Raw genomic sequence first — 9,919 nt, 5'->3', positions numbered from 1 at the left:
AAAGAAAGAAAGAAAGAAAGAAAGAAAGAAAGAATTATTAATTGACTGTTAAGGGTATTGCTCCTGGAATTGTTAAGGGTCCTGCTCCTGAAATTCTAAATATTTAATTTTGGGACAGACTGCTTCTGTTCAGAAGCTATTATGCAAAATGAGATAGGCAAGAAATGTCATTTCTAGTAATTTCTATGCCCCACCTCCTGGAACCAGAGATGGGTAAAGTAAATGACTTTTTGTGATGCTGTAAGGATACTACTTCTGAAATTCGGAATTCGAACTACTCAACCTCCTGTTCAGAGGTTGTTATGCTAATAGATAGATAGATAGATAGATAGATAGATAGATAGATAGATAGATAGATAGATAGATAGATAGATAGATAGATATCTCACACACACCCACACACTCAGACATGCAACACACACACATGCATACACAGGCACACCCACATGGACACACACAAGAACATTATTTTTCTCCTCCATTATCTATTATTCTTTTCCTCCAACTAGAAGTAACATTATTCTGCAGATCTGACTGGTTGTCCCCATTAAGTTTCTGAGCAAACTAATATCTGGCTGTTCATCTCCTGTCTTAAAGACAACCTTAATTATTCCTCACTGCAAAAAAAAAAAAATACGTAATAATGTTCAATGTAACCACATGATGGTTCATTGTACCTGAAGCACATAACTCAAATCACCTCACCTAATTACACTGCTACTATGAACATGTGCCTTTGAGCATGTGCAGAGTGCTTTCACAGAACAGGCAGAAGAAATTGCCTTGAGTCTCACCATCACGTTTCAGAAAGGGGTTTTTCCTAACCTTACTTGGAGATGCCAGAGATCAAAATGATTGAAAGTTCTGTATGCGAACCACTGAATGATGGCTACACCCTGTATCTTTCCTCCCCAGGGAATAATTACAACCACATATCTGAGTTTATACCCCTCACATCTTAGTTTACAGGCATGGCTTTCCAGGGTAGAGGCTGTGGCTGCAAGGCTGGATTACACCCCAGCACTGATCTCATTAGGAATTATGATCAGAGCGCATCTCCTTCCTTTACCCACCAGCAGAATCTCTGGTGTATAAAATGTGTTCCTGCCATCAAAAGATGAGCTGCTGTGTCTTGTACCAGTTGGTCTTTAAAGAGATTTCCCACCCATCCACCCACCCACCCAAAAAAGCACTTTACAAGAGTCAAGTCTCATGAAATCTCAGAGGTGTGATTGATTATTGCCAGGCCCAACTTGGTAGTAAAGACATTTCAGAGCTGCTGGGTCCAGAAATGAACCGCTGGCCATTCAAAGACGCCCCAGTCGGTTTGTATTTTCTCCTCCTTCCCCCTCTTGTGTCTTGCACCAGAAGGCTTGCAGAGTATCCTCGGCTGTGGCATATGAGTCCCAGCAATTTTCTTCCAAGCAATTAAGCGTTTGTAATAAAGTTTATCATATTACATGCTTATTACAAGCCTACGACATTTCTGATGATGGAACCGAGGGCTTTAATATCCCAGCTGAGTGCTTTTCCAGCCATTTTCAAATTAGCTCAAACTCTAAATATTTAATTATCTTGCTGACTTCCAATGAAAAGAAAACAGCCAACTGAAATAGGTGCCATTGAGTTTTCAGACATAACTTCCAGCCAGGCCCATGAGACAACTGTCTCTTGACAATAGGTGGCTGTTCATGGCATTAAGCCATAGTGCATTGAAGGCAGTTTTGCTGAATCTGGGGGTCTCTGATCCTTTCTTTCCCATGCTTGGGTCCTGCAGGCATTCGGCTAGATCAGTGGCTCCCAAACCCTTTAGCACTGGGACCCACTTTTTAAAACAACTTATTGGAATTCACCTAACTTTACGAGACTTAAAATACACACACTCACACAATCCATTTTACCAGCTGCTCAAGCCTCAGTTTTTATCCTTTTTATTATGGTTGAAGGGACTGCCTTCTGGAGCGTTTGTTGAGCTCTGCATTCATCAGATTGGGACCATTCTCAAGGCCATGCATTCCTCTCCATCTGGCCTTCGAAAAGAGCAGAGGCACATTCACCTACTCATGAGCAACATGCACATGTTGCTCAGTTCCGGTTTCCATAGGGCTCAATACATTTTCCATATCAACTTCCTTGGAGGAGGGGGGGTTCCTTCTCAGGAGTTAGTTGGGGTCTGTTTGTCAAATCAGGACCATTCTGATGGTGTGGCATTCCCCTTGGCGTGGATTGAGGCACAGTCATCTACTCAGGAGTAAACATGCACATGCTGCTCCTTTTGGTTTCCACAGGACTCAATATTTTCCTTTTCAGCTATCTGCTTGTCAGTTTCACAACTAACTAAAAATACAGTCGTGACCCACTGGTGGTTCCCAGCGCACAGTTTGGGAACCACTGGGCTAGATCACAGGCTCAACTATAATGGTGTTGTCAATCTGAACCTTCTGCCAGAGGCCTCACAGCTCACTTCACTGCATCTTCATTTCACTGAGCTGGTAATTTCTGACTCTGGTAACAACTGCATGCTATTGCCCTCTTCCCCAAGAGGCAAGAGATTCAGGTGTAGTACTCCCCAACTGTGGTTTCCTTTGGTTGAGACTGAGAGGGCATCAGAGGCTAATGGCTTTTAGGTTTGCTTGATTTACAAATACCTGTGGAGTAGTGGTTCTCACACATTTTAGCACCCAGACCCACTTTTTAGAATGACAATCTGTCAGGACAATCAGTTGGGACAAACCTATCAGAAGTGGTGTCATTAACCTGAAAGTGACGTCATGACTGGAAGTGACATCATCAAGCAGGAAAATATTTAAAACCCCATAGGACAAACCAGATTAATTAAGCAAGTAAGGGCACAATCCTAACCAGGTCTACTCAGAAGTAAGTCATATTTTGTGCAATGGGGCTTACTCCCAGGAAAGTGTGGTTAGGATTGCAGCCTAAGTAAATTAAATGTTTATAATAAGTTTAAAAATTTATTTAAAATAAAGGCGAGCCCTCTTAACTCTCTCAAGCAGTTGCTGATCTGTTTTAAAAAAATTCTGCAAACAACCCAAAGGCTGCGATCCTATCCACACTTAGCTGGGAATAAGCCCCAGTGACTATGGTTGTTACAAGCATATACAGAGTAGCTTGTTAAAAGTACAAATCTGTCACATTTGCCCAAATGCAGTTGCATATCACGATAGCATCAAGTCTAATATATTAAAAATAAAATACACATTGAAGTGAATTGGGGACCCACCTGAAATGGTCTCATGACCCACCTAGTGGGTCCTAACCCATAGTTTAAGAAACATTGTAGAACATGTTTGTGAACTTTGTGAACTTTTAGTTGAAAAGTGGTATATAAATACTGTTAACAACAACAACAACACCAACAACAACAACAACAACATATGGGGAAGCAAACAGCACACAATCTTACAAGGCAGCAAATCTGCCACTTCAGATCCCCAGAGAGAACTCTTGAAGTCCCAAGGTACTGCTAGCCTACTACACTACCATCTCTCTCTCTCTCTCTCTCTCTCTCTCTCTCTCTCTCTCTCTCTCTCTGCTTCTTTTTCATGCTCCCCTACGACCTTATTATCAGGGGAAGAACCACCATGTGATTAGTATTATTTATAGACCACTATCAATGTACATAGCATTTTACATAGAGGGAAAAGACAAATCCCTGCCCCAGGAGGCTTACAATCAAGGTTCTCTTTAATTGTTGATATTAAGCTTTTACAGGTTGGTCCCTTTTATAAACTGTCTGCTGCTGCCCTTGCATTTGTATTATAGTGTATTTGTGTTTTATTGTAATTGTTTTTAGATTGTTTTAATTCTTTGTGCATTAGGTCATACTGTAATTTTTTAATTGTGTTTCTATGAATTTTACACTGTAAGGTACCTTGGGTCCCTTCGGGGGGGGGGGAGAGAGAGAGAGAGAGAGAGAGAGAGAGAGAGAGAGAGAGAGAGAGATGTGCCCCCTTAACCACGGATAGCTGAAACCGCAGATACAGGTGAACATCTGTCCCCATGGTCCCAGGGGGCTGGGCCCCCCCCCAGAGGCAGTGGGGCTAGGGAAGCAGAGGGGTTTTTGCGCTCAGCAGAGGCCAAGGACTACCATCCCCGGGCTCTACCAGGCTCAAACTGAGCTGTATTGCTCAAATAATGCAACTTCTGGTTTCATGGAGAAACCGGAAGTCACATTATTAATGACTTATAATGCATTAAAAACATCACTTCTGGTTTCTCTGTGAAACCGCAAGTCACATTTTTTTCTCTTCCTGAGCTCAGAAGCCCCTCTGGAAATGAGGGGAGCTCCAGAAGGGTACGCAGGAGGGGCTACGCTGGGGGGGAGCTGGACCTGATCCACAGATAAGTGAATATGCAGATATGGGATCCCCGGATATGGGGGTCCCCCTGTACTTACTGACAAGGAAGGCAATAAAAGGAGGAAAGGGTGGGTGGAGGCAAAGGTAAACAGAAGGAGCATATTATTATTATTATTATTATTATTATTATTATTATTATTATTAACAGTATTTATATACCGCTTTTCAACTAAAAGTTCACAAAGCGGTTTACAGAGAAAAATCAAATAACTAAATGGCATATTTAATTATTTCAGTTGCACATGTTTAACTTACTGCACAATCTTATGCGTGTCTACTCTGAACTAAGTCCCATTGTATTCCATGTCCTATTGTATTCAATCTCTAGCGGTGGCTTGCAGAAGGGGTCTGAAGAAAATGAACAAGAGAATCTCTTGCTGATGTTCTGGGGCAAGTACAAGGCAACAAGGGGAAAAGGACAGAGTCCTTGGAGGAAGCAGGAAGGAGGGCAAACAGAGGCACAGGAACATGCCCCACACACCTATACACACCAATGCACTCCAAGGCTACACTCCCATATTTCCTTGAATTCAATGCTTTTCTTCAGAGGGCAGTAGCTAAATAGGAAGAGAATTCCACCCAGTGATTTTGAACCCCGACTGGCCTCCCAGAACACCCTCCTCCCCCCCCCTTTTTTAACTTTTAAATGGGTTTTCATCAAAATGTATGTTTGTGACCTGAAACCCCTGCTTGAATGGAGGAGCACATCCCTTCTCAAAAAACAAATAGAAAGAGCCTCTCTGACAGAAGGAAACGAGACTGTTATTATTATTAATAATAATACACCATTTAGGAAGGGACTTTTGACCTGCCCCACCTCTATTCTGGAGAAATTACCTTGAAACTGAATTATTTCCATGCATGAAGGAATTGATTTCATTTCTTGCACACAAGACCATTGCCGTTTTCGCGGAAATTTGATGATTTGTAACCCTAGCCTTCTCTTCCCCTTCCTCCATCAGATGGTACCCTTCTTGCCCTGCTGGCGTACATCTGTCCAGCTTCATTTCCCATCCTCTTCTTCACGCTTTCCCCCTTCATCAGCTTGGCAGCACTAAAGCACTAATCAATAGGATGGATTGATTCCCCATTGGAACACAAATGCCCCGGAGTGAAACACCTTGTTCTTTCCCATCAGCCTGGGCCTCAGACTTTGAAAGACTGTTGTCCGTGACAAGCAACATGCAGTATATTCAGTTACAGGAGCCCCCTAGGCTATGTTTCTTGGCACCGGTGAAGAATTTGGTTCCCCAAAGATACCAAGGAGAAAAAATAATAAAGGAAATGGAGCAAGACAGCCAAGCTGCCACTCTGATGCACTGTCCCCATGGCAACCACCCCATTCCGCCTCTGTAGCATCCTTTCCTTGCTTTCATCTTCTCCAGCTGCACATCAAACAGCATCAGTGGCTCGAAAGGACAGGTCATCAATTCCACCGGGTTCATATCGGAGGAGTAGGCCTCTCCTGGGATGAGTTTCTCCAAGCAATCATGAAGTATGGAAAGCAACAGCATATGCCTTCGTTGCATGTCCCCAGAAGTATTCAAGAGCTACCCTGGTCCATTTAGGTTGATGTGTAATTGAATTTACATTCAGGTCCATTTAGGTGGATGTGTAATTGAAGGTACTGAGAAAGGAAAGGGATTGGTGTCAGGAAGACCCATTTTAGTTCCCAATACTACATTGTCTCCAGGATTTCAGGTCATCAGCAGTGTAGTGAGTCATTCAAAGATTTCTCTTGACCCACTCATATGGAGAAAAAGAATTTCTAGATTCTTTCAGCCACATGCTGGCCAGAAATTTATTTTTGAATTTCACATTTTTTTTACCACCCTTCCTCCAAGGAGCTCAGGATGGTGTACATAGTTCCTATCCTCCTCCTTTTGTCCTCACAACAACCCTGTGAGGTAGGTGAGGCTGAGAGATAGTGACTGGCCCAAGGTCACTCAGGAAGCTTCTTGGCTGAGTGGGGATTTGAACTTAGGTCTTCCAGGTCTACAGCAACTGTTACCCTGCACATAACTGATCTTGTCTGATCTCAGAAGCTAAGCAGGGTCAGGCCTGGTTAGTACTTGGATGGGAGACCGCCTGGGAATACTGGGTGCTGTAGGCTTATATCATAGTCTTTCGAGACTGAAGGTTGCCAACCAATCTTCCAGGTCTAAGTTCAATTCCAGAACCGCTACACCATCCTATACCATCCACAATCCAGTGAATATATTTTCAGAATATTGGCCTAGGTCAAGCAGAGGGCTCCAGAGAAAGAAACATAAAGATTTAAAATTAAAAACAAAACAAAACACATAGCTCTATTTGTGTAGCTTGCTAAAAAAGGACTTTTGAAAAGCACATTGCTAATATCAGCAAGTGAATACAACTAGCTCTTTGAAATGGCTCTCTTTTCCTTCCTATGCCTTCCTGGGCTTGTTCTGTTATTGTTTTGCATGTGTCCTTTCTGGGTTCATACACTGCTGCATTATGGAGAAACACTCATTTTTACTCTGCCACATCACTGGTGGAGGATCCATTCTAACCTGGATTCATCGGAGAAGATTTGCAGAGGGCATTGCTGCATTTCTGGCTTGAGGCAAGCATACAGTCCAAGGCAGGCAATGTTAGCTGGAGGTGTCAGGCTTTAATGTGCCTACTAGTTGCCTCCAGGGAAAAAAAGGTTGACCACCAGCTTCTCAGGGATGCGCAAATCCACCGCAGCTAGTCAAGTCACAAGTCCTCACCCCCTTTGACTTAATTCGTACACAAGTCTTAACAGGCAGCTGTGGGGACTTGTCCAGAGCCCTTTACTGATTTGTTTGGACTCTTTTTGATACACATGTCAGGAATGACTCTGAGGAAAAAATGGAGCTCCTGGTGGAGACTGGGTGTCTGTGTCAGAGTTCTCATTAAACACTCCCCTTATGTCCCCACCCATCCCATCTGCAGACTAAAGCTCTGCTGTTTTTGAGTGAAGGCAGCCGTGCAGAACATGGTGATAGGTTCCTGACAAAGCCCAGCAATGAACCCACCCCCATTCACATCACAACTCCTGATTCCACCCTGAGCATGGACAGACCTACAGGTAGGGAGGAGACGTCCCAGCTTGGCAAGGGGGGAGGGGATGGGACGAACTGTGTAAGAGTGAGGACAGAAGCAGTAAGTGGGAATCGGGTTGTACACAGCAGCTGGGAGGCTTACCAGTACGACCTAATCCTTTGCAGCTCTACTCAGAAGTAGTCCCGTTGCGGCTGGTCATTCAATGAGCCTGCTGGAGCCATGAGTTCAATTGCTAGGAACCACCTCCCTCCCAGCTGCCCCACCTACTTGGGCTTCTCCAGTCATTCATCCCATCCCTTGGGTTCCTCTTTTCACCCATCCTTTGTCCAATGGTCTAAGGTTCCTTCAGAGGTGGATAAGAGAGCCTGCTTCTGCCTCCCTCCCTCCCCCCACCTCCTGCTTGGTGCAAAACCAAAACATTAACCCTTCCCTGCCTCCTGGTTGGAACTTCCCAGCTGCTCACCCGGTGTGAATGATGGCCCCACAAGGCCTTTCACATGCCGAAAAAGTAAGCAAGCGCACCTAGACTCGCGGACTTGAGTTGAGACTTGAGTCGGTGCCAGAGTCATCAATACAGGTGACCTGAGTGTACACAATTCAGCAAAAAAGTGACTTTGTGACTCAGAATCGAGTCACCTGACTCATGTTCCCATCCCTGCAGCTTCTTTTTTTCCTTCCATAGGTAAGTCCCAGTAGATGGACTAAGGGTTTGTCCAGATTATAGCAGCTCCCTCCACAGCTGGAATGCTGTCATTTTGAAATAGCAGGAATCAGCACAGAGCACATGCAGCTTGTAGGTGTTGGGTGTGTTGACTTGCCTCACCTGGCATTGAAATCACCTAGAAGCCCTCTGAATGCTCTGCAAGCCTCTGCACATTTACTCAGAAGTCCCACTATATTCAGCAGGGTTGAGTCCAGCCGTGTCCATTCGCACCACCCCCACCCTCTCTCTCTCTCTCTCTCTCTCTCTCTCTCTCTCTCTCTCTCTCTCTCTCAGGCATCAGGATATTATCCCTGTGCTGGATTTCCAGAAAACCCACAAGATCCTCAATATATCCTTTCAGAGAGATGGCGGTCAAAGCCTCAGAGAAATGGAGAGTCCTCTCTGCGCGCAGTTGGATGCATTATCAGGGAGCAATGTGGTTCTGGTAAATGCATTTTCAATCCATCTCCCTGCAGCGGAGAAGACACTCTGATTAACGCTCAGAAACGGAGTGTTCTTCAAGGTCAAAAGAAGGAATGTGATAATGGGGGAAGGGGGGTTCAGCTATCCCACTTATATTCATTAATGTTCCAGGAGAAGGAAATAAATTTTCAGAGTGCATCAGCTATTTCACGAAAAGGTGCTGAAATGGGCAAAAGGATTGCAGGGTTCTCTGGAATCATCCCTCATCAATGGTATCCGACCATTTGGACCAGAATCTGCATTCAAGCATTATGAAGTCAAGGATTTAAAAGTGAAAAAAAATCAGAATTAGGTTCCATCAAAATTCTTCTTCTTAACAGTTTATCATTTCGACACTTCTAGGAGGTTGTGAGAGAGGGAAGTATTTCCTGGACCTCACAGAGATATTCTTACTTACCATCTCTGCTGACATCCTATGAAGCATATCTTTCTCGCAGAACAGCTAAGGTCTTACAAGGTGCTCATCTTCTGTTTAAATGCTAAAGAGAAGCCATGGCCTTAGCCTGGGGGGGGGGGGCAGGAGGGCAAAATCCCCAGGCACTGCACCTGTGGGTCTTGTGGAAGTGGCACCACCATGCCCCTGTTCTGCTGCTGCGCAGGCCATGCCACCTCTACCTCCACGCTCTGGAGTGGTTTTGTGGGAAGGCAAAGCCCCGCACAAAATTCAGGCCCACTCAGAAAGGCTTCTGAGGCCTCCAGAGTGTCTTTAAGCAGTAATTTAATTTTTTGTCAGAAAACCAGAAGTACTGTTTAAGAGCGCTCCAGAAGCCTCAGAAGGCTTTTGGAGTGAGTCTGAACAATACACAAGGCCCCATTATGGCTGAGTAAGTATCTGGCAGAGGGAATGGTGGGGATGGGGGGAGCGGAATGTTGTGGGCCTGTGTCCCGGATGGCACAGGGGCCAGGTCCGTAACTGGCCTTGGCAAGTGGTGAACTTCAAGGTCAGATACTGGAGAGCTCATCTTCATATGCAATCACTTTGTGAATCCTCAGTGAAGAAATACACGGTTTGAAACCCTTTAGATGACACAAGTTGCCAAGCGTAAAGGTACCGCAGGAGACAAAATAATAGGAGGAGAGTCAATGGTGTCACCAGGTTTCACGGTTTGATCTGAAGTGTCAAGCTTTTAGCCTCCTCAGAGATTCCTGTTAAGGGCCCAAATGGCAGGATTATGAGGAGACAAGAACAAGGGAGCAGACTATTTTCTGTTTGGCTTAAGGCATTTTGCTATTGGCTCCATCCCAGTGTTTTTTTTTTCAGAATTCACTTTCACACCCCTGCTTGGACCATAGCAGAAGGAAA

General features: G+C 44.5%; 1 pseudogene; it reads left to right on the top strand.

Annotated features, from left to right (window-relative positions):
- Nucleotides 1-6,372: 6,372 nt before the first annotated feature.
- LOC136654683 (5S ribosomal RNA) lies at nt 6,373-6,492 on the top strand (annotated as a pseudogene).
- Nucleotides 6,493-9,919: the final 3,427 nt, after the last annotated feature.

Source organism: Tiliqua scincoides, chromosome 5 (assembly GCF_035046505.1).
Source record: "Tiliqua scincoides isolate rTilSci1 chromosome 5, rTilSci1.hap2, whole genome shotgun sequence".
Lineage (NCBI taxonomy): Eukaryota > Metazoa > Chordata > Lepidosauria > Squamata > Scincidae > Tiliqua > Tiliqua scincoides.
The sequence above is the reverse complement of the archived record's forward strand: the minus strand, read 5'-3'. Positions and strand labels throughout refer to the sequence as shown.